Source organism: Crinia signifera, chromosome 1, assembly GCF_055691185.1.
Source record: "Crinia signifera chromosome 1, ASM5569118v1, whole genome shotgun sequence".
Taxonomy (NCBI): domain Eukaryota; kingdom Metazoa; phylum Chordata; class Amphibia; order Anura; family Myobatrachidae; genus Crinia; species Crinia signifera.
This window is the reverse complement of record NC_139217.1, coordinates 241,251,091-241,276,437: the sequence shown is the minus strand read 5'-3', so window position 1 is coordinate 241,276,437 and position 25,347 is coordinate 241,251,091.

Sequence of the window (25,347 nt, the reverse complement as noted above, 5' to 3'; positions counted from 1 at the left end):
CACTCATGATTTCTGTGTGCTTTGTTTTTCACCAGGTCACCACTCTAACACACAAACTACAACACGATAATTATGATAACACCACAGATACAGAGAAGCAGCTTCCCCACACTGGCTATGATTCCCTGAGCCCATTCTGCTAGTCCAGAGAACCATTTTATGGGGTTCAGCCAGGAAATCCATTCACTAGCCTTTTCACCTATCTGTGCCAGGCTGATATTGTGTTCCCTTCTAAACTCCCATTTAAGCTGAGGGATCTCATCCATTCTGTGATGGATGATCTCCTCCGGGTCTTCAGTGTTGTTTGTAATGTATTTACAACATACCCCATACTGAGTGGAGAGGGTGACACAATATCCTCCATCCGGTGCTGCACTAACTCTCTCTTATAAGCTTGCAACTTTTCCGGTGTATCTGAAGGTGTCATCATATATTTTCGTAATGTTGTCTATCAGGCTTGCTAACGCTTGGATATACTTGAAGTTTATGACTCCTCTGGTGGTATGGGTGATGTCTAATGCAATGAAGAGCTGAATCCCAAAGGACTTGTGGATCCAATCTGAGGCTACAGGTTCCTTTCTAACTACCAAATCCCTTTTATGGATTTGGTCATAATGGGTATGAGTGTAAGGAGGGGTATACCTTGGTGAATATTTACCATCTTGTTATGGGTAAGGATCATCACTTCGGGCAACACTCTGCCAAAATAACACACTCCAATGTAGTTCATGGAGAGCAATTTGTATGCCCGTCTACCACAAATATAATAAATGTCATCATGGAGAAAATAGGGGACAGATAACATCATGATCTTATCACATAATATCCACAAAAACATTCCTGTCCCCAACTCCCTGACTTGTTCCACACAAGTTTCTGGCTGCAGGGTTTTTGCACAGTAGTCTCTGCCAGCCATCACCTTTTCTTTCTTTACAGTATAGATAGACTTATAATGCCTTCCACTTGTATGGATCTTTAATAACATTTCCTTATCAATGGGCTCTCTATCTGGACGCTGTGAATAAGTGATCGTCTGATTGAACCATGTCATTTCCCACATTCCTATCTGTCTGAAACTGGAGAAGTTCATACACACCATGGATCTATCCACTTGGTATGTGTGTAAACTAAGGCATGGGGACCTGGTATACAGGTACTTCCTATCCAGTGGCCTCCTCTTATCTAAAGCACTCACCTCTGATAACTTTAATGGATATGGGTCTAGGCCTATATTACTCTGTTTCTGCAATACTTGTGAACACACCCAACATTCAGTTTGGTTTAAGACCTTACCCACTAATGAGTGGTAATCACTCAACGGATGTCTGCTCATTGTGGTCTTACCCATTGATTCACATCTCTGGATACATTGGGCCTGTTGAAGTCGAGTTGCACACACGCCATTTTAGGATAGTATGGCCACCATTTTGGTTCGCAGAGTTGCGCAAATAAAGTATACATACCCGAGTCTGTGTGACAAAGGGGACCAGAAGCGCAGCCATACTATTACACATAAATTCATAATACCATACTTACACCAAATAAAATATAGTTAATTAAAGGTTTAGAGCACTACACATAGTTTAATCAGCATTACATACTTCTGTCTGTATAATGTTTGGTACCGTTACGTTCCGTTTCTCATGCGCAGTACTCCGGTCGTTGCGAAGTTTTCGCAACTCACATGGTCTGATAATTACGGACAAAATCTATATTTCAAGGACTATTTCTGTTAAAATGTGTGTGACAAAAGAATCTAGATATAACTGGTTCTTGTTGCTATTTACGACCCCCGACGACGATGCCAACACACAAAGGACTCCAAAGTTCACTCCCCCTGCACCTATCCAAACCAGGTGTAATACTTTGCCCCAATCACTGAGGACTGGACATTCGAACCCTGACCAATAGGAATGGCCTTTGACCTTCCCCTTCTGACCCTATAAGATAGCTAACCCTGGGCTGCCTCGGTCACTTCGGCACTGCTTCTATCCCTTACCATTGACCGTGCTATAGTTTAATCTGAATATAGCGAGCTCCGACCGGACTGCGCTGCGCATATTTGAGACGGTAAACGGTTGCATTCCCTGTACTTTCTTATATTGTATTGTTGGCTGATTGTATCCTATGCCTGTTTTCTTTCCCTAGTAGTGTTTGAATTGTATTATTATTGTTAGAAAATTGTATCACGTGTTACCCTGTATTTTCTTCTTTCTGTAATCCCCTTTTGTCCGCTAGGGACTAAATACACTATTTACGGAGAATCTATCTCCTCACTTGTTATATCGTGGTCTCGTCTAATTATTTGCATCTAGTGATAAGGTGTATTACGGACATTGTCCAAAAAGGGTATTCGCAGATTAGAGACTAAGTACTGCAAAGGGATCTCCTATTACTGCATTGATTCATCCGTGTAAAACACACGGTAAAGGTACGCTACGCTGCGCTACGTTTTGTTCGCATGTAGCTAGGAATAAAGGGTACGCAAGTTACGGAAAAAGTACGTAACCTACGCTTTTCACTTATTGTTCTTTGGTCATATAAATATCGGTATTGATAATTGGGGGCTTTCGTCCGGGCGTTTCAAAATCTAGAACACCGCACCGATTGCGCGGCTTGACCTATACCAGCAAAAGGGTGGAAGTGATTATTTACCCATTGCTGGAGAGGCCAAGTCCACGGCGGTGCGGGGTTCGAGAGGTGCTAGCGTTTGAACCCGAAGTACAATAAGTGAAATCCAAGGAAATATTAAGCCACGTGTTTTAAAGTATGTTAAGGGTTCAGTAAGCTGTACTTCTGCCTGCCACAAGTAGTTTAACGGGGTAAAGTGTCTTGAGTTGCTTGTTCATTACAGTATATGTGCCACGTGCGATAAGGTTCGCACACGTGGAGGCAAAGGCCTGTGTTTATTATAGTACATAGAGGATTCCTTCTGTGCAAAACTATAATCTTTTATTGTTAGTTACTGCAGGGCCAGGGACTCCGCCACGTGGCGATAAGTTCTGGGCCTTTTACAGTAACGTGAAGCGTCTATTGTGTATTACGCAAGGTGCGCACGCACGTGCTTACGTTGGGAAATTTTCGCATCTTTGTACGTAACTTACGGATTAAGTGCGGGATTTATTTTGCATCTTTATACGTAACTTTCGGACTGAGTTAAGGGATTTATTCCATATTTATGCACAATTACTGCGTGTAGCGAAACCCGATCGCGACCTTGCAAATACACTGTAGAACACGTGGGTGGGCGAGTCATCGGCGGCCTGTGAACAGGTTCAATAAACTCACGTACATACGTGGCTGTTCACTGGCACTGCACATGCAGCACACATAGGAACCCAGAGGTGAATAGTATTAAATCACTAGCTTTATTTAAAACAGTATAGTAACATACTGTGGATAAAGCGGTAATTAATAAGAGAAAATAAGTTTTTCTTTTATTGTTCATTTTTCCCAAAAACAAGCAACTCAAACATTATTTTAATAGATTCCTATAGCCATTAAAAGGGATTTATACCTGCATAAGTATCTAGTGAGAAACTACCAACCTGGGAAGATTTTCTGTACAGAAATATTGCAAGTTTAAGCGTAAGACCAAGGTGTAAGTAGCACCCAGTGTGAAACAATCATTGGGTGAACGGGTGTGTGACGACACGACTCAGCGCAGTCCAGAGTAGGACAAGGTTTAAGACATAGAGGCGCACGTGACGACGTGCCCATAGGAACTGCCCCTTCCGTGGACCTACCTATTTTGATCCACCGGAAGGGTACAAGAAGCTAAATCGGAACCCAGTGATCTGATTAGCCACTTTAGAAATATACCAGTTTTGAGGATACAGGAAAAACAAGTTTTTTTGTGTTCTGCAAAACTCGGCCGCACCCCGCAAGTCGTGTAGTTATGCGTTTCTGACCGTAAGCGAGTGGTGATTGAGTAGACATAACCTCGCAGAGTGGGCTTCACGCTTAAGTGCGGAATAGTGTCACTCTGCTGGGGAGGAGTGTTTTGGGAGCGACTCAAGGACAAACGACCCACCGGTTTCTGCTAGCTGTGAACTTTTATTCCTGTAACAATGGGAAATAACGGGTCACACAGGGATGTCGTGCTAGTTAGGGAAGAATCAAGCCGACCTAAAGGGTCGGCAGCATTCATAATGTGCAAGAAGCACGGTGAGCAAACAGTTGTTTACCAAGAGAAATGGAAAAAGATGACACAGGGCAGCAAGTTAGAATTTCCCAGTGTTGGTAGTTTTGATCCAGAGATCTTATCTGCAGTTAAAGATGAGATATGTCTACTTTCCTCACGTAAGAAGAGAGTGAAGCACATTGAAATTCTTAAGTTGTGGCAGAAGGAAGGGCAGGAACAATGGGGAATTGGATGTCTAGCAATAACAGATACAATCAGCCGCAGAAATGCAACCGCTCCCCCACCTCCATATGTGCCGGAGGGGTTAATGACTGCTAAACAGAACATGAGTAAAGATGTAACCATTACTAACCTGTACCCTGTTTTATCCCCTTATAAGGAAACCAGAGAGGAAAACGATCTGCTGTTGACATCGGCCGTCTCCCATGCAATTAACATGCTTGAAGGAAAGGCTGAACCAGCAAAACCTGCTGCTGGGGCTCCAGCACAGGAAGAGGAGACGGCTGATGCCAACAGCGTAGTTGTGGACTCAGGCAAGAAAGCACTACACAGCACAGACACAAGCAACCCCATACCAGGACCCAGTAATGCGGATGTGGTGCAAACATACCCAGTACGTACACTGGAGGTTCCCTATGGTAAGGCAGACAGAGAGGGTGTGATACCTACCAGGAAGATGACCATGTTAAATCCATGGACATGGTTAGAACTGTGGTCCATCATTTCAGATTTCCCTGATCCTATGAAAGATCTGACTTTATGCCAGAAATTTGTAAGGGATCTGGGAAACTCTGATGAACCCACCAACAAGGATTGGAGAATCATGTTGAGGGCCTGTCTCCCTACTCACATCGATATCTTGAAATTCATTCAGGATAGCGGGTTGAGAGGAGACAAGGAAATAAATGATGAGATCAACCAGGAAAATATACGCCTAATAAACTTACAGTTGGGTGTATATTTTCCTGCAGCAGTGGAATATAGCAAGATATTCACTATCAAACAAAAGGATGGTGAATCAGCTAGCGAATATTTCAACCGGGGTTTGATGACGGTATCCAAACACACTGGTGTCGCCGATCCTAAGGATAACCCACACCTGAGGGAGATGGTTGTCTCTGTGCTAGTGGAGGGGCTGAGAGAGAAATTGAGGACCAGGGTCCAGACATCTCTCCCGAATTGGCAAGGAATGACAGTAGATGCCCTACGGGAATCTGCTGTCGACCATGACAAAAACATACTAAGAAACAGAGAGATACAAACCGAAAAATTAATGGCGGTTAGAATCCAAGCTTTTGCAAATGTCCCAAATAAAACTGCATACCAACCAAACACCAGAGACACAGGGAGAAAACCCATGGTATGCTACAACTGCAACAGAGAGGGACACTTTGCAAATCAATGCAAGTCAGGAAACCCCAGGAGAAACAAAACACATAGGCGAGAATGGGAATCTCACCAGGGTGAGACACGGAGATACCCAGCCCCTAGACAATGGGAGGAGACAGACAGGTCACGCAACATGCCTCCTCCCCATCTGATGGCTGACACCGTACTAAGGGCAACCCAGGTAAGACAATTGGAAACAGGTCATACCTGTATCCTACAGCCAGTTAGATTGACACAACACCTTAGGGAGGAACCTTAGGTAAAAGTTGATATAGCTGGAGTAAGACAAACCTTTTTGGTTGATACAGGGGCGGCCAGATCTGTTCTCAACACTCCCCTTCACTTGGGTTTCACTGATAAATCAGTAGCAGCAATTGGGGTAACAGGAAAAGTGCAACATTACCCACTGACAAAACCAGCAGAAGTTACAATCGGGCCTCTGCATACCAAACATTCTTTCCTGTTGGCTGCAGCGGCTCCGACTAACCTCCTGGGTAGAGACTTACTATGTAAAATGGGATGTGTCATCTATTGCACCCCCAATGGGGTATTTCTGGACACTCCTAGAGATCTTGCACAAGAAGTGCAAGATATGCTGGACAGTCCTCAGAGGCTAATGTTGTATTCAACAGTTGTAGAGTCGAATCCATCTAGGGTAGCTGAAATTACAGCACAAATACCGAGTTCCCTTTGGACTAAAGATGGACAGGATGCTGGGTTGATGGCAAAAGTAGCTCCAGTACAGATTCGTTTAAAAGAAGGCAGGATAGCCCCAAAAATACCACAATACCCTTTAAAACCTGAAGTCGAACTAGGTGTGTACCCTGTGATCCAACGATTGCTCCAACAAGAAATCCTAGTTCGAACCTCTAGCACGGCCAATAGTCCCATTTTTCCTGTGAAAAAGAGTGGGGGGAGGGGCTACAGACTAGTGCAGGATCTAAGAGGGGTAAACAAAGTAGTTGAGAGCCAATTCCCCGTAGTGCCAAACCCAGCTGTCATCCTGATGCAAATCCCACCTCACTGTACACATTTTACAGTCATTGATTTGTGTTCTGCTTTCTTCTCTGTCCCTTTGCACCCTGACAGCCAATACCTTTTTGCTTTTACTTACAGAGGAGTACAGTACACCTGGACTCGACTCCCTCAGGGATTCATAGACAGCCCCAGCATCTTCTCCCAGGCCTTGCATGATTGTTTACAATCCTTTCAACCTATGAATGATTCGATACTAATACAATATGTCGATGACTTATTGTCGTGTTCTGTGTCACTGGAGTCATCAGTAGATGACACTCGACAGCTGCTGATGCATCTCTCAGAGACAGGACATAAAGTATCAAAGGATAAGCTACAATTATGTCAGACCAGGGTTAAGGATCTGGGCCACTGTCTTACCCAAGGGCTGAGACACCTCACTGATGACCGAATCCAAGCGATTCAAAACATGGTACTGCCGCAGACCCAGCACCAGATCCGTACGTTTCTAGGCATATGTGGATACTGTCGCAATTGGATCCCAGGATTCTCTAATCTGGCATTACCACTACAAGAAATGGTTTCCTCAACTAAGCCAGACCGGGTCTCTCATACTGAGGAATCTGAGCTGGCTTTCGAGGAACTAAAGGTGAGCCTAACAAAGGCCCCAGCACTGGGAATGCCAGATTACGGGAAACCCTTTGAACTGTACGGAACAGAATCAGCTGGGTGTACGGCAGGAGTACTTGCCCAAAAACATGGTGATGCCAACCGACCAGTAGCGTACTACAGTGGCCAATTGGACACAGTAGCACGCTCACTCCCAACTTGCTTACGAAGCGTAGCTGCAATAGCACAACTAGTAAGCAAGAGTGAGGATGTGGTGTTAGGACACGATTTAACTGTTCATGCTCCCCATGCTGTCTCTGCCCTCCTAAATTCTGCCCAAACACGACATGTGTCCTCAGCATGGTTCACCAAGTGGGAACTGGCGCTGATGGCCCCAGTAAATATTACCATAAAAAGATGCAACACACTGAACCCAGCCACATTCCTACCTCATGTGCCCTCCAAGGCACAAAGGGTGGAGGTTGATGGGAATGTTGCTGAAAATGGTAAGGCAGAGTTTAGTGAAGGTGAGGACAAACATGATTGCATGACCTACCTGAATCAGACCTTTACAGCACGTCCTGACATAAGCGACAGCCCATTAAGTGAGGTAGACATAACCTTATTCACTGATGGTAGCTGTCATAGACAAACGGAGACGGGAGAGCTGTGCACAGGCTACGCGGTAGTAGATGGAGAAGGTATTGTGGAAGCTGAACCCCTAGGACCACCTCACTCAGCACAAGTAGCGGAACTGGTGGCACTGACCAGAGCATGTGAACTGGCCAAAGGAAAATCAGTTTACAGATATACCGACTCCAGATATGCTTTCGGAGTAGTACATGATTTTGGAGCCCTATGGCGCCTCAGAAATTTCATGACGGCGGCTGGCACACCAGTGGCGCATGCGACATATATCAGAAAACTTCTGGGAGCTATCCAGCTTCCAGACAGAGTGGCTGTTATTAAGTGCAAAGCTCACACATCAGAGAAGGACCCAGTGTCCCTTGGTAACAGCCGCGCTGATGAGGCAGCGAAAAGGGCCGCATGCCCTGTAAATATTTCTACCCATCCTACAAACCTCTGTACACTTAACATGGTATCCACATCAAAACTGATAGACATGCAGAATTTGTGTTCCCCACAGGAGAGAGCAGTATGGAAGTCGAAGGGATGTGGCCAAGAGTCCACCGGACTTTGGAGAGATGGACACGGGAAACCAGTGGCCCCCAGGGCATACCTTCCTAGTCTAGCCGAGGCGGCCCATGGGCTGACTCATCTTGGGAAGGAAGGCATGTGCAAGCTGGTAAAGGCCTACTGGTGTGCACCAGGGTTCGCTTCTCAAGCAGGTAGAGTGGCAATGTCATGCCTCACCTGTTTGAGGAAGAACATTGGAAAAGCCATCCCAACAGAGCCATCCCACATCCCACCTACAGAAGGCCCTTTCCAGGTAATACAAATCGACTTCATACAGTATGTGTTAGTATGTGTTGACATGTTTTCCAGCTGGGTGGAGGCTTTCCCCGCTGCCTCCAACACTGCTACCTTTACAGCTAAGAAAATATGTCAAGAGTTTGTCTGTAGATATGGTATCCCAAAGGTCATTGAGAGTGACAGAGGCACTCATTTCACAGGAGAGGTCTTCCAAATCATGTGTAAACTCCTGGGAATTAATAATAAACTTCATACTCCATATCGACCCCAAGCGAGCGCCAAAGTTGAGAGAATGAATGGTACTATTAAGAACAAATTGGGTAAAGTTATGGCTGAAACAGGGTTGTTATGGCCAGAGGCACTGCCCATTGTGCTGTATAGCATTAGGACCACTCCCAGAGCTACGCTTAACTTGTCCCCCTTCGAGATATTGTTTGGCCGGCAGCCACACGTCATGATAGACCCAAAGGATGATCTCAAGTGTAACAATGAGCTAACTGTACAATATATCCTAAAGCTAAACAAACAGCTGAGGAAACAACAAAAGGAACTGAATTTATTGACACCTGACATGCCTATTGAGAACTGTCATAATCTTAAACCAGGAGACTTTGTTATGATCCGAAATTTTTTACGCTCAGGTTGTTTGATAGACCGTTGGGAAGGACCTACCAAGTTTTGTTGACCAGCACTACATCAATTAAAGTCGCAGAGAGAGAGACTTGGATACATTCGTCCCACTGCAAGAAAGCCAGTAACCCGAAGTTCCCTTGTGCAGAGAGCGAAAAAGAAGAAATATCGCTAGAGGCATTGTTCCGGGAGGATTGAAAAGCAGATGTACAGATGGCGCCGGGCTTGTCTTTGCTGGGGATGGCGGAGGACTCGCCACCCGCCATCCCCCGCCCCGCGCCATCTGTATGTCGGAAGGGGACGCGCGTGCACGAGGTGCACGCGCGTCCCGTTCCGACGGTGCTTTTGCCCGGGTCCCCGCCGGCTTCCCCGGGTCCCCGCCGGTCCACACCGCCCCCCCGCAGCCCCCCGCAGCCCTGCCCGTCTCCCTGAAGCTGGAGACGGGCAGGACTGCACCCGCCGCGCCGCCTCGCCGCCCGGCTATTGAGACGCTCGTGCGTGGGAGACGCACGAGCGTCTCATTCAGCCAGAGCGCCAGATTGCTGGCGGATCGCCAGGGACACGGTCCTGGCGCTCCGCCAGCAATAATAAGGCCAGCTCCATCTGTACGAGCAAAAGTTAAAGAGCAGAGCAATAAAAGACCCCTGGTAGAGATGATGGAAGGAATCCAAGCAACAGGTTCATGGTTATATTTCTATTTCTTTGTTTTCTTCCTGTTTCCCCTTCTTCACTCAAAGATACTCGGTGGCTGCAACACTCTAGAGCAATCGGAGCGGAGTTCTGACAGTGTACTAATGGACCCAGACCAGGGTGAAGTAGAATCCCTAAACAAGCCTGATACTTTACCCATAACAGGAGAGGGTAAGAGGTATGAGGGGAACGTAGTTCAAGGGAAATGTGATGAGTTATTGTCTGGTGAGTACTGTGTTTGTAGATATTGTCAGCCAAAAATGGAAGAAGAATGCATCCAGCGATGTCAGTCGATGGGTAAGGCAACTACGAGCCGACATCCCTTGAGTGATTACCACTCACTAGTGGGTAAGGTCTTAAACCAAACAGAATGCTGGGTGTGTTCACAAGTATTACATAAAAGAAGTAGTGTAGGCCTAGTCCCATACCCACTAAATATCTCTGAGATAGGCGTCTTAAATAAAGGGAGGCCACTGGATAAGAGATACCTGTATACCAGGTCCCCTAGTCTTAGATTACACCCATACCAAGTGGATAAGTCCCTGGTATGTATGAACTTCTCTAGTTCCAGAACGATTGGTACTTGGGAAGTGACATGGCACAACCAGACGATAACTTACTCCCAGCGTCCAGATGGAGAGCCTATTGATAAGGAATTGTTATTAAAGATCTGCACCAGTGGAAGACACTATAAATATGTTTACACTGTAAAGAAAAATAAAATGATGGCCGGCAGAGTATGTAATAATATGACCTTACAACCAGAAACCTGTGAGGAACAGGTCAGGGAGCAGGGGACGGGAATGTTCTTATGGATAGTGTGTGATAAAATCATGAAATATTCGGTCCCTTATTTTCTCCCTGACGATGTTTATTATATTTGTGGTAGAAGGGCGTACAAATGGCTCTCCATGAACTACGTTGGAATTTGTTATTTAGGTAGAGTGTTACCCGAAGTGATGACCCTTACACATGATGAAATGGTAAGCATACACAAAGGTATACCTCCTCCTTACACTCATACCCATTATGACCAAATCCACAAAAGGGATTTAACAATCAAGAAGGAGCCCCTAGCCTCTGAATTGATACACGAATCATTCGGTATCCAACTCCTCATTGCGTTAGACATTACCCATACCGCCAGGGGAGTCATAAATTTTAAGTATATTCAAGCATTAGCAAGCTTGGTAGATAACATCACTGAGATTTATGATGACACCTTTAGATACACTGGGAGAGAGTTACAAGCATATAAAAGAGAGCTAGTTCAACATCGGATGGTGTTGAACTATCTGACAGCCATGACAGGAGGATATTGTGTCACCCTCTCCACACAGTTTGGGGTAAAATGTTGTACCTACATCACCAACAATACTGAAGACCCAGAAGAAATCATCGATCATCGGATGGATGAGATTCTTCAGCTTAAATGGGAATTTAGGAGGGAACACAATATCAGCCTGGCAGAAGTAGGTGATAAGGTCAGCGAATGGACCTCCTGGTTGAACCCAATGCACTGGTTCTCCGGTTTAGGAGAAGGGGCGCAAGGAATCATAGCTAATATCGGAAAACTACTTCTTTGTATCGGTGGTGCCATCATAGTCTTTGTGCTATTGTTTAAATGTGTAAAAATGGTGACCCGGGGAAAGACAAAACGTACTGAAATCATGAGTGTAAGAACGAGGGATGCAGAGGAAGACCAGGGTTTGGTATATGACCCTAGAATTGAAACCATCACCCATTAAAAGATATCATATTGGAAAAAGTGTAAATATTGTAACCTCCCTTGTTTTTATTTTTATCCCAAAAATTGTATATTATCCTTCGTCACCCTGAGTAGATTGTTCGATAAATGTGGCCCCTCATTTATCCATAATCCTGGATTGGCCTAGCGCAGATGGTTTACTCCCCTTTTATGTAAAATTCAAGGATCCCAAAATTATTGTTAGGATTATGAATTTCTGTGTTTTAGGAAATATTTTTGTACTGTGACAGTTTTGTATTTACTGTCAAAGGGTGGACTGTTGAAGTCGAGTTGCACACACACCATTTTAGGATAGTATGGCCGCCATTTTGGTTCGCAGAGTTGTGCAAATAAAGTATACATACCCGAGTCTGTGTGACAAAGGGGACCAGAAGCGCAGCCATACTATTACACATAAATTCATAATACCATACTTACACCAAATAAAATATAGTTAATTAAAGGTTTAGAGCACTACACATAGTTTAATCAGCATTACATACTTCTGTCTGTATAATGTTTGGCACCGTTACGTTCCGTTTCTCATGCGCAGTACTCCGGTCGTTGCAAAGTTTTCGCAACTCACATGGTCTGATAATTACGGACAAAATCTATATTTCAAGGACTATTTCTGTTAAAATGTGTGACAAAAGAATCTAGATATAACCGGTTCTTGCTGCTATTTAAGACCCCCGACGACGATGCCAACACACAAAGGACTCCAAAGTTCACTCCCCCTGCACCTATCCAAACCAGGTGTAATACTTTGCCCCAATCACTGAGGACTGGACATTCGAACCCTGACCAATAGGAATGGCCTTTGACCTCCCCCTTCTGACCCTATAAGATAGCTAACCCTGGGCTGCCTCGGTCACTTCGGCACTGCTTCTATCCCTTACCATTGACCGGGCTATAGTTCAATCTAAATATTGCGAGCTCCGACCGGACTGCGCTGCGCATATTTGAGACGGTAAACGGTTGCATTCCCTGTACTTTCTTATATTGTATTGTTGGCTGATTGTATCCTGTGCCTGTTTTCTTTCCCTAGTAGTGTTTGAATTGTATTATTATTGTTAGAAAATTGGATCACGTGTTACCCTGTATTTTCTTCTTTCTGTAATCCCCTTTTGTCCGCTAGAGACTAAATACACTATTTACGGAGAATCTATCTCCTCACTTGTTATATCGTGGTCTCGTCTAATTATTCGCATCTAGCGATAAGGTGTATTACGGACATTGTCCTTAAAGGGTATTCGCAGATTAGAGACTAAGTACTGGGAAGGGATCTCCTATTACTGCATTGATTCATCCGTGTACAATACACGGTAAAGGTACGCTACGCTGCGCTACGTTTTGTTCGCATGTAGCTAGGAATAAAGGGTACGCAAGTTACGGAAAAAGTACGTAACCTACGCTTTTCACTTATTGTTCTTTGGTCATATAAATATCGGTATTGATAGGCCTTTTTCTGGTCGATGCGTAAATTTCCAAATTCTTTCGGACGGCGTTTTTTAGCCGTCTGCGCATGCGTGGGCAACGCTATGCGCATGTGCCACGCAAGGTCTCCGTACTTGTTCTCACTAATACCGTACAGAAATGTGCACCGCATTCACTCGGGAGATATGGGCGTATTATGGGCGTCATTCGGAAGTACACAGGGGCGTAGTTTCAAAGTGGGCTAAACTGGGCGTAAACATGGGCGTACACGAGGGAGTGCTCTAATTCTGGTAGGCGTGCATTTGGACTGAACACCGACTGCAAACGAACCAAAAGGCAAGAAATATGCGGTGTCCATAAGCATTTCTTTGCGGACACCACTCGGTCATGCGCTAGGCATTCGGATCGCCCAATTAGTACTCCCGCACCTGAACCAATGTCACCAGAAAACAAAATACAATCCACTCCTCTACTCATTATTCATTAATTACACTATTTTCATTGCTTCAATTGGAAACCTTGCAGCTTAAATGGACCATTACTAAACACACAAATCTATGCTGAAAGCACGGCTGCATTTGTTACACACATTTACACTGCAAGCAATGGACAGAACTTGCTATCACTAATATAAATATACATGTCACTTTTACATTCACCAATAACATCGGTGTGTACGGGCAGGTTTCCGTCCGTTTTGACGCGGTAAGACCGTGCAGAATATGTGTCCACCACACAAGCAAGGTTTGGATGTCGTCCGTAAACACGCCCTCTTCTTAAAGTGTGAGTCCGTCCAAATGCGGAGGACCGGTGGGCGTTTCTTCGTACCATGTCCGCACAGCGTAGAGTGCGGGCCTCTCAGAAAGAATTCGGAAAATTACGCACCAACCAGAATAACCTCCATTCTTCCTCCATCTTTGGTTGACAATATCTACAGACACAGGGTTCACCAGTCGATAACTCATCACATCACCCTTGAACTACATATTTCTCATACCTTTAACCAACTCCGGTTCTGGGTAACGTATCAGGCTTACTCAGGGATTCTATCCCAACCTGACCCTGGTCAGGTAACAAACTTTCAGAGCCTTCCTCCGCTCTCTCCATATCTTGGCAGCCACAAAATGTGCTTGAACAAAAATAGAAAAACAAAAAACAAAAATAGAATCAAAAACCTGTTGCTTGTAGTCATTTCATTCTCTTACCAGAGGTCTTTGTGATACTGGGGGTTATTCTGTTTGGTACGGTGAGACCGTATACGGTCCAATCGGTTTTTTTTTTCATCTGCACATGCGTATTTTCACAATGCGCATGTGCGGTGACCGCACACCGCTCACGGATGTGTCTCTCTGTGCGAAAAAACCTGTCCACAAGAGCATGGTAATTGTGGGCGGCATGTGGGCGTTTTTATGGGAGCGGCCGGAATAATGAGGAAAACTGGGTGTAAACATGGGCGTACACGGGGGTGTGCACACAAAATGCACGGTGACACAACCACCTCAATCGGTGAACGCACCATGCATTTTGGCCCTAAAACAGGCGGACGCCAAAGAGTGCTCCCGACCACCCCTAGAGATACCGCATGAGAGCGGACGCCTTGGTCTGCTAATTAACGCTGATTACTAGTCAAACACATACACCTGAATGTAATAAGCAATGCTGCAGGCTATTAAGTCAAAACCATTATTTCACTACCTGCAAGCCACACTCAGCCCTCAAACACATTGGAAGCATATCTTTCTATACTTCTCAAAATGTAAAGGTTGGTTTAATTTTAGGTAATACTCATTCTAATACCTGGTTTTATATATATATATATATATATATATATATATATATATATATATATATATATATATATATATGTCCAGGTAGTTATTTTATAACCATCTACACCCATTCAGAAAGTGTTTTTTTTCTACTTTAAAAAGCAGGACACTCAATTCACAGGAGTCGACATGTGTCAACTTTTTCACTCTAACACAAACATACCAGTTTTATATTATGAAAAAGACGCATAAACCACATCTAAGTGCAACAAAGATGTTTTTGGACTCAATTTCTACTTGCAATGGTGGAGCAATGTCCTAAGGCCATCGCCACTATTTTGCACACAATCTGTATTTTTATATTATATATGAACTTTATGTAGCACACTCTGTATGTAAGATGCCACCAAGCACATTATTGCAATCACATATCTCTTAAAAAGGATCCCAACATCTGCCTATCACACTCTAAAGTCTTATTTTGAACAATATTAGAACATGTTTGCACACAAACCATTTTGTCATGCTTGGTCGACTGACACATCTTTAACATACCTGTACCAAGAACTATGGGGAGTCATCACTGTTTGTTTTTGGAGGACACATATGCATTCCTACACAAATGTCACTTTTCCCCCTTGTTTGCCTACCTCACCCACTCCATGAGGAACTCTATGGACATAATTTAGTACATACACACAAACATGACTATTTAAAAGTTAAAACAATTTGGGGACACATAGATAGTGAGTTAAGTGCTACATTAGAACATAATAAATATGCATGTAATGAGGGTTAAAATGTTGTTTTATTACGGTGTTTATTAAGGTAGTCAATTTAGTTAAAAGAAATCAATCATGAGCTTAATTGGGACAAATTAAGTAATTGACACAATTAAGCTTGAAAGGGAATATTTGCAGGCCCATATATGTGAAGGGTAGCCACCATGCATGGACATACGCTTCCTCTCACAATCGGTGACACACGCTGAGTTTTCCATTGAAAAAGGAGAGACCCGTCCGTGCACTGTGTCGTACGCTCAGATATATACGGAAGGTGTCGGTGGGAAAACGGACGAGATCCGTTTTGGCACTGTGGCGTGCGCTCAGATGTATGCCAGGTATCGGTGTCTAAGGGGGAGATTCGTCCGTGCACTGTGGCATACGCTCAAGTGTACGCCACTCCCCATTGTCGGTGTCTGTGACCGTCCGTGTGCGGCTGTTCTGTGGGCGGACTTGCGCTCACCGTGAGCGTATGGAAAACGAACGGTGTGATGGACCGTACACACATTTCACCGTACCAAACAGAATAACCCCCACTGTCTCTTCTGTAGATTGCACAGGTTGCTCGACCTCGGCTGTCTCTCAGTTCTCCTGGAACAATGCCTCTAGCGATATTTCTTCTCCTTCACTTTCAATACGAGGAACTTCCAGATTACTGGCTTTCTTGCAGTGGGGCGAGTTTACCCAAGTCTCTCGACTTTTATGGAAGTGGTGCTCGTCAACAAGACTTTGTATGGTCCTTCCCAACAGTCTATCAAGCAATCTGAGTGTAGAAAATAATGGATCATAACAAAATCTCCTGGTTCAAGATTATGACAGTTCTCAACAGGCATATCAGGTGTCAACAAGTTCAATTTCCTTTGCTGAGTTCTCAGCTGTCAGTTCATCTTCAATATATATTGCACAGTCAGTTCATTATTACATTTCAGATCATCTTGTGGATTTATCATGACGTGTGACTGCCATCCAAACAATGGGCCTTATTTTGGTTCATTCTTTCTGACAAAATCCTTCTTAGATGGGCAAAACCATGTGCACTGCAGGTGGGGCAGGTGTTACTTGTGCAGAGAGAATTAGATTTGGGTGGGGTTTTACTTCAAAGTGAGATCTATATTGCAGTGTAAAAATAAAGCAGTCAGTATTTTCCCTGCACAGAAACAAAATTACTCACCCAAATCTAATTCTCTCTGCACAAGTAACATCTGCCCCACCTGCAGTGCACATGGTTTTGTCCATCTAAGAAGGATTTTGTCAGAAAGAATGAACCAAAATAAGGCCCAATATCTCAAAGGGGGACAAGTTAAGTGGAGCTCTGGGAGTGGTTCTTATACTATACAGCACAATGGGCAGTGCCTCTGGCCATAGTAACCCTGTTTCAGCCAAAACTTTACCCAGTTTGTTCTTAATAATACCATTAATTCCCTCCCCCTTTGCACTTGCTTGGGGTTGGTAGGGAGTATGAAGTTTACTATTAATTTCCAGGAGTTTTCACATGACTTGGAAGACTTCTCCAGTGAAATGAGTGCCTCTCTCACTCTCGATAACCTTTGGGATACCATACCTACAAACAAATTGTTGACATATTTTCTTTGCTGTGAAGGTAACAGTTTTGGAGGCAGCAGGGAATTCCTCCACCCAATTGGAAAACATGTCAACACAAACTAATACATACTTTAAATTCCTACAGGGTGGCAACTGTATGAAGTTGATTTGTATTACCTGGAAAGTGCCATCTGTAGGAGGGATGTGGGATGGCTCTGTTGGAAAAGTTTTCCCAATGTTCTTCCTCAAACAAGTGAGGCATGACATTGCCATTCTACCTGCTTGTGAAGCAAACCCTGGGGCACAACAATATGCCTTCACCAATTTGCACATACCTTCCTTGCCAAGATGAGTCAGCCCATGAGCCACCTCCTCCATGCCAGGAAGGTATGCCCTGGGGGCCACTGGTTTTCCTTGTCCATCTTTCCAGAGTCCGGTAGACTCTTGACCACATCCCTTCAACTTCCAAACAGCCCTCTCCTGTTGGGAACACAAATTCTGCATCTCTGTGAGTTTTGATGTAGACATCATGTGGAATGTACAAATATTTACAGGGGATGGAAAAATTTAGAGGGCATGCAACCCGTTTCGCTGCCTCATCAGCGCGGCTGTTACCAAGGGACACCGGATCCTTATCTGATGTATGGGCCTTGCATTTGATAACAGCCACCTTGTCTGGTGGCTGAATAGTTACCAGGAATCTCAATGTATGTTGCGTGCGCCACTGGTGTGCCAGCTGCCATCGTGAAATTTATGAGGCGCAATAGGGCCCTGAAATCAAGCACTACTCTGAAAGCATATCTGGAGTCTATATATATTTTGACTGATTTCCCTTTGGCCAGTTCACATGCCCTGGTCAGTGCCACCAATTCAGCTAATTGTGGTCCAAGGGGATCAGCATCCACTATACCTTCTCCATCTACCACCACGTAACCTGTGAACAGTTTACCCATTTCCGTTTTTCTATGCCAGCTGCCATCAGTGAAAAAAGTTATGTCTACCTCATCTAATGGGCTGTAGCTTATGTTAGGATGTGCTGTGAAGGTCTGATTCAAGGAGGTCATGCAATCATGTTTGTCATTACTTTCACCAAATTCTGCCAATTCTGCTATTTCAGCAATGTTTTCGGCAACATTCGCATCAACTCCCACCCTTTGTGCCTTGGAGGGCACATGAGGTAAGAATGTGGCTGGGTTTAACGTGTTTCATCTCTTTCTGGAGATATTTACTGGGGCCATCAGTGCTAGATCCCACTTGGTGAACTGAGCTGATGACACATGTCGAGTCTGGGCAGAATTTAGGAGAGCTGAAACAGCATGAGGAGCATAAACAGTTAAATCATGTCCCAACACAACGTCCTCACTCTTATTTACTAGTTGCGCTATTGCAGCTACACTTCGTAAACAAGTGTGGAGTGAGTGTGCCACTGTGTCCAATTAGCCACTGTAGTATGCTATTGGTCAGTTGGCATCACCATGTTTTTGAGTAAGGACTCCTGCCGCACATGCAGCTGATTCTGTACCAAACAATTCAAATGGTTTTCCATAGTCTGGCAATCCCAGTGCTGGAGCCCTTGTTAGGCTTGCCTTTAGCTCCTCAAAAGCCAGATCAGATTCCTAAGTATGTGAGAACCGGTCTGGCTTAGTAGAGGAGACCATTTCTTGCAGTGGTAATGCCATAATTGAGAAACCTGGGATCCAGTTGCAACAGTATCCACACATGCCTAAGAAGGTATAGATTTGCTGCTGAGCCTGTGGCAGTAACATGTTTTGAATCGCTTGGATTATGTCATCAGTGAGGTGTCTCAACCCTTGGGTAGGACAGTGTCCCAGATACCTAACCCTGGGCTGGCATAGCTTCAGTTTGCCCTTCAATACTTTATGTCCTATCTTCGAGAGATACATCAGCAGTTGTATAGTGTCAGCTATTGATGACAGTAATGAGTCAGAACATAACAATAAATCAATAAATCATCAACATATTGTATCAGTATCAAGCCACTCGTGGGCTGAAATGACTATTGGCAGTCATGCAAGGCCTGGGAAAAAGATACTAGGGCTCTCTATGAATCCCTGGGGGAGGTGGCTCCAGGTATACTGTACACCTCGGTACATAAAATCAAAGTGGTATTGGCTGTCAGGGTGTAGATGAACAGAAAAGTCTAGCAAAGTCTAGCAGTGAAATGGGTACAATGATGCAGAATTTGCATCAGGATTATGGCTGGATTTGGCACTACAGGGAATTGGCTCCCAACTACCTTGTTTACCCCTTAGATCCTGCAATAGTCTGTAGCCCCTCCCCCACTCTTTTACATGAGAAAATGGGACTTTTGGCCATGCTAGAGGTCTGAACTAGGATTTCCTGTTGTAACAATTGCTGTATCACTGGGTACACTCCCTCCTCGACCTCAGGGTTTAAAGGGTATTGTGGTATTTTGGGCGCTACCCTGACAGCTTTTAAACAAATTTCTATTGGAGCTACGTTTGCTATCTTTATTCCAGAGGGAACTTGGTATTTGTGCTATCATTTCAGCTACCTTAGATGGGTTTAAATCTATAACAGTAGTGTGCAACATTAATCTTTGGGGAGTGTCCAGCAAATCTTGCACCTCGTGTGCAAGGTTCCCAGGTGTATCTAAAAATACACCATCTGGGGTACAGTAGATGACACAGCCCATTTTACAAAGCAGGTCTCTACCTAAGAGGTTGGTCAGAGCCGCTGCAGCCAACATAAAGAAATGTTTGGTATGCAAGGGCCCGATGGTAACCTCTGCTGGTTTCATCACTGGGTAATGGTGCACCTTTCCTGTTACCCCAATTGCTGTTACCGTTTGGTTTGTACAACCAAAATCAAGAGGAGTGTTGAGAACAGACCTGTCCGCCCCTGTATCAACCAGAAAGTTTTGTTTCACACCAGCTACACTTACGCTCACCTGAGGCTCTTCTATCAGATGTTGTCAGTCTAACTGGCTGTAGGATACAGGTGTGACCTGCTTCCTATTGGCGCACTTGACTCGCCCTTAGGACTGTGTCAGCTAACAGATGGGGTGGGTGCATGTGTTGTGACCTGTCTTTCTTCTCCCATTGCCTTTGTGGTGGGTACCTGTGTGTCTCTCATCGATGTGGTTCCCACACCCGTCTATGTGTCATTTCTCCTGGGGTTCCCTGACATGCAATTTCTGGCTATGTGTCCCTCTTTATTTCATGTGAAACATACCACGGTCTTTCTGCAGACGTCTCGAGGGGTCATGTATTGTGTGTGCTTGGGTTGTGCGCTGCTGAAAGCCTGGATGCTAACAGTCAACAATTTTTCTGCCTGCAACTCTATGTTGTTCTTTATGTTTTTGTTTTAATCGACAGCAGATTGCCTCAAGGCATCTACTGACATGCCTCTCCAGTAAGGAAATGAAGTCTGTACTCTGAACTTCAAGTTTTCTTTAAGACCTTCCACTAGCAGAGAGACAATAATTTCCCAAAGATGTGAGTTGTCCTTGGGGTCAGAGATACCAGTGTGTTTAGACACTGCTTGTAAGGCTCAGATGAAGTACTCACCTGCAGATTCGCTATGTTTCTGTTTGATAGTGAATATTTTGTTATATTCATCCGTTGCAGGAAATGTACACCCAATTGCAGATTGATTAGGCGTATCATTTCCTGGTTGTCTTCATCAGTCAAAGTCCTGTCTTCCTTCTCACCGCTGTTCCAAATGAATTCCTGGATGTCAATGTGAGGTGATAGACAAGCTGTTAGCATAATTTGCCAATCCTTATTGGTGGGTTCATCTGAGTTTCCCATTTCTCTTATAAATTTCTGACAGATTGCCAGATCTTTCCTGGGATCAGCGAAGTCTACAATGATAGATTGCAGTTCCAATCGTGACCAAGGATTTTGCATGTTAATGACCCTTACAGGTATCACTCCATCTCTGAAGAAAAGTTTGTGGTGTGTGCTGCGCAATTAAAGGCAGCTGACACAGGGTTTAGTCACAAACCCAAGAAAAATTTATATATAAAAAAAGGAAGTTTGTGTCAGCGCCTGCTGTTTAAATAATTGTTTACACGGTTCTCTTAAAAAATATATAAATTTAATTAGAATAAAAAATATATAAATATAACAAAATACAATTCATACATATATAATAAAAATAATAAACACTATATCTCGTAATGTGAATCAATTAGCAGCAAAAAGAAGAGCACCTTTCAGCAGCAATAAACTTTTTCCTTTTTTCTTAAAAGGAGGTATAATTGGCGACAGTCCTGAATTAGGGTAAAAGGATGCTGATGTTATTATTTATTTACCATCCCTTGGCGCAGATTGTTGTGTTGGCCAGTATTGGTAACTTGTGACGCTTTAGGTTCTGTTTGCCTTATGATTTCAAAGGCTCAAGAGTCCTGAACCGACAGTCCTAATATCCTTCTCCTTGGAACAATTAGGGACAATTGGAAACCCAAATTCATTTGCAGTATCCAGGAAATATTTTTTGAAGGTGGACGTCTCAGGAATGAATGGATGAACCAGGTCACTTGGATGATGCAGGATGGATCAGCAATAGGTGGGTCGCTCAACGCGTTTCTCCGGAACCTCCGGCTTCCTCAGGAGCAAGTATAATTGTGGGACAGTTTGTCCTGGGTTTATATACCAGCAGGGCTAATTGATCTCACTGATTCACATGTGTTCACATTAAAAACAATAAACTAATATAACAAGAGAACCGTGTATATTATAACAAATAAATATACCTTATTTTTGCAGGAGACAGATAATTAACATTATGTTCTAATAATTTTAGAATAAGCTTGAAAAAGACCTTTTATATTGTGGCTATAAGTAGCGCTCACGTGACCCGGAAGTGGGTCCGCCTTTGATAACTTGGGTATCTAGATATTACTTCAAATACGTATTATCCAGGAACATACCTTGCATGGAACAAGAGCCAAAGGACTAGGCCGGCGGAGTACGATGGTGTTGCGCCCCCGTCTAGCACCGATTGCCGGTATCGGTGACCAGAGACGGAGACGCATCCTCTCCTACCTCCCCCGGCGTCTCTGGTGTTGCTCGGCAACGACAGGTCACGTGATGAGACGTGACTCTGGCGTGCCGTGCATTTCAGCGTGCACCCAGACGACCCGGCGACTAACCCGGATTTCGTCAAGCGCCGCGTGCCTGTGCAACGCGGCTTGTACCTGACGTCACCGCGCCTGACGCACGGGTCCATCTGAGTGCTTACTGCGTCGTCATGACGACGCACCAGAGACTGGTCGCTATATTAGCATCCCTACTAAGTCCATTGGATTGTGCCATGCAAGGATGTAAATTGATGGAGAATTGGATGGGATTTGTCAATATATATAAAGCATTTATATATATAATAACTCTCGAAGTTCAAGACAATAAAATTATAACTTCAAATTATGTGAAGCCTGTTAATACAAACTCCTATGTACATTATAAAAGTGCTCATTTTAAACCTTGGAAAATTAACATTCCTAAAGGGCAATTTATGCGTCTTCGACGCAATTGTACCGACAAACAGCGTTTCATTGAACAAGCAGAAGTAATGACTGTTTCTTTTAAAGAAAGAGATTACCCTGAAGATCTTATCCAAAAAGCATTTCAAGAGGTTCTTGAGATGGATCGAAGAGACCTTTTAATACCAAAAAATAAGAAAGAAAAAAGTATAATACAAATAGAAAGAGAAGAAAGAAATAAAGATAACCGAGAGTTTGCATTCATTAGCAAATTCAACAACTGTTCTATGGAGATTAAAAATATAGTTTATAAAAATTATAGAGTCTTACATCAAGATAAAATTTTATCTAAAATTATCCCAAAAAAACCAGTGATTATTCATAAAAAAAACAAAACACTTAAAACAATACTCGCCCCAAGTCACCTGAAAAAAGAAACAATTGAAAAAACTAGAGAAAACCATCTCAATTGGTTACCTGAGAAACCTAAGGGCTGCCACAAATGTGGTAAGAATAAATGTTTGATGTGCGAACATGTAGCAGATGATAACACTATAGCGATAATTTTTGCCCTTGACCCCCCTTATACACCAAAATCTTTTATCAACTGCAACTCCTCTTATATGATTTATTTACTTTACTGTAGTTGTAAATTGCCCTATATAGGCAGGACCACCAGGTCACTACGAACAAGATTTACCGAACACCGTCGTAATATATTAAAGGGTTTTCAAAACCACAGCGTATCAAGACACTATCAGACACATCATAAATCTAACCCAAAATGCTTATCTATAGTAGGTCTAGAATGGATATCACATACACCACGGGGAGGTGATAGATATAATCAATTATGTAAAAGAGAGATCTACTGGACCTTGAGGTTTAATTCTTTACATCCTGATGGTTTAAATGAAACCATTGAATTGAATACAGTACTATAAACCGTTTCTAATACAAATATTAAAAATAGAAGAAAAATTATACCTATTGATCTCTCTTCTCTCTCTTCTTCTTCTTTCTTTTTTTCGATAAATATATGTTGTTGTTTAATAGATTTAATGGATATATGTTGTCTTTCACCATAAATATACAAAAATATATATAAAAAAGATATGAGTATTTTTTTGCAGTTTTGTTTATATATTTATATATTATTTCTTTATTGATTTTTGTATAATAATTTTTTATTGTGTTTATTATTTGAACACGTAATTTTTATTATTATTCTATATATATATATGTAATTTTTTTATGTTTTACTTAATTATTAATTATTTATTATAAAATTATAAATTTATATATTATATATTTTAATTTTAATTCTATGTACGTCTATATAATGAATTTACACCATTTCTCTGAATGCTGGCTATATATTGATATATTATATCTATTTTTCTATTAAATGCTTTATATATATTGACAAATCCCATCCAATTCTCCATCAATTTACATCCTTGCATGGCACAATCCAATGGACTTAGTAGGGATGCTAATATAGCGACCAGTCTCTGGTGCGTCGTCATGACGACGCAGTAAGCACTCAGATGGACCCGTGCGTCAGGCGCGGTGACGTCAGGTACAAGCCGCGTTGCACAGGCACGCGGCGCTTGACGAAATCCGGGTTAGTCGCCGGGTCGTCTGGGTGCACGCTGAAATGCACGGCACGCCAGAGTCACGTCTCATCACGTGACCTGTCGTTGCCGAGCAACACCAGAGACGCCGGGGGAGGTAGGAGAGGATGCGTCTCCGTCTCTGGTCACCGATACCGGCAATCGGTGCTAGACGGGGGCGCAACACCATCGTACTCCGCCGGCCTAGTCCTTTGGCTCTTGTTCCATGCAAGGTATGTTCCTGGATAATACGTATTTGAAGTAATATCTAGATACCCAAGTTATCAAAGGCGGACCCACTTCCGGGTCACGTGAGCGCTACTTATAGCCACAATATAAAAGGTCTTTTTCAAGCTTATTCTAAAATTATTAGAACATAATGTTAATTATCTGTCTCCTGCAAAAATAAGGTATATTTATTTGTTATAATATACACGGTTCTCTTGTTATATTAGTTTATTGTTTTTAATGTGAACACATGTGAATCAGTGAGATCAATTAGCCCTGCTGGTATATAAACCCAGGACAAACTGTCCCACAATTATACTTGCTCCTGAGGAAGCCGGAGGTTCCGGAGAAACGCGTTGAGCGACCCACCTATTGCTGATCCATCCTGCATCATCCAAGTGACCTGGTTCATCCATTCATTCCTGAGACGTCCACCTTCAAAAAATATTTCCTGGATACTGCAAATGAATTTGGGTTTCCAATCACTCCATCTCTATCTGGCTTCCCATAAGGAACCGCCAGTTTGTGCAAAGACTAGGTGTGTACCACTTCTGCGCATCCCCACAGCACCTTCCCCCGACACTGCCATCCATATCCATGCCGCCGCCCCCCCCACGCTCTCTCCCTGTCGGAAAAGCGCCAAGCTGCAGCACAACAGATTTGAGCAGGGCTGTTTGAGGCCCTGGGGCCAAACCCAGAAACATTCACCACCGCCAGGAGAATCTTGGAGAGCAGCAGTGCAGTGGGCCCAAGTACATGGAAAGTACCTTTACCTGCCCCCCCACCCCGTGTGTCTCTCTCTCCCCTCCCACCCAATCCCTCTCTACCAGGCCTCTGTTGCCTATCCGTCTTTGCCTGACCCCCTCTCTCTCTCTGCCTGAC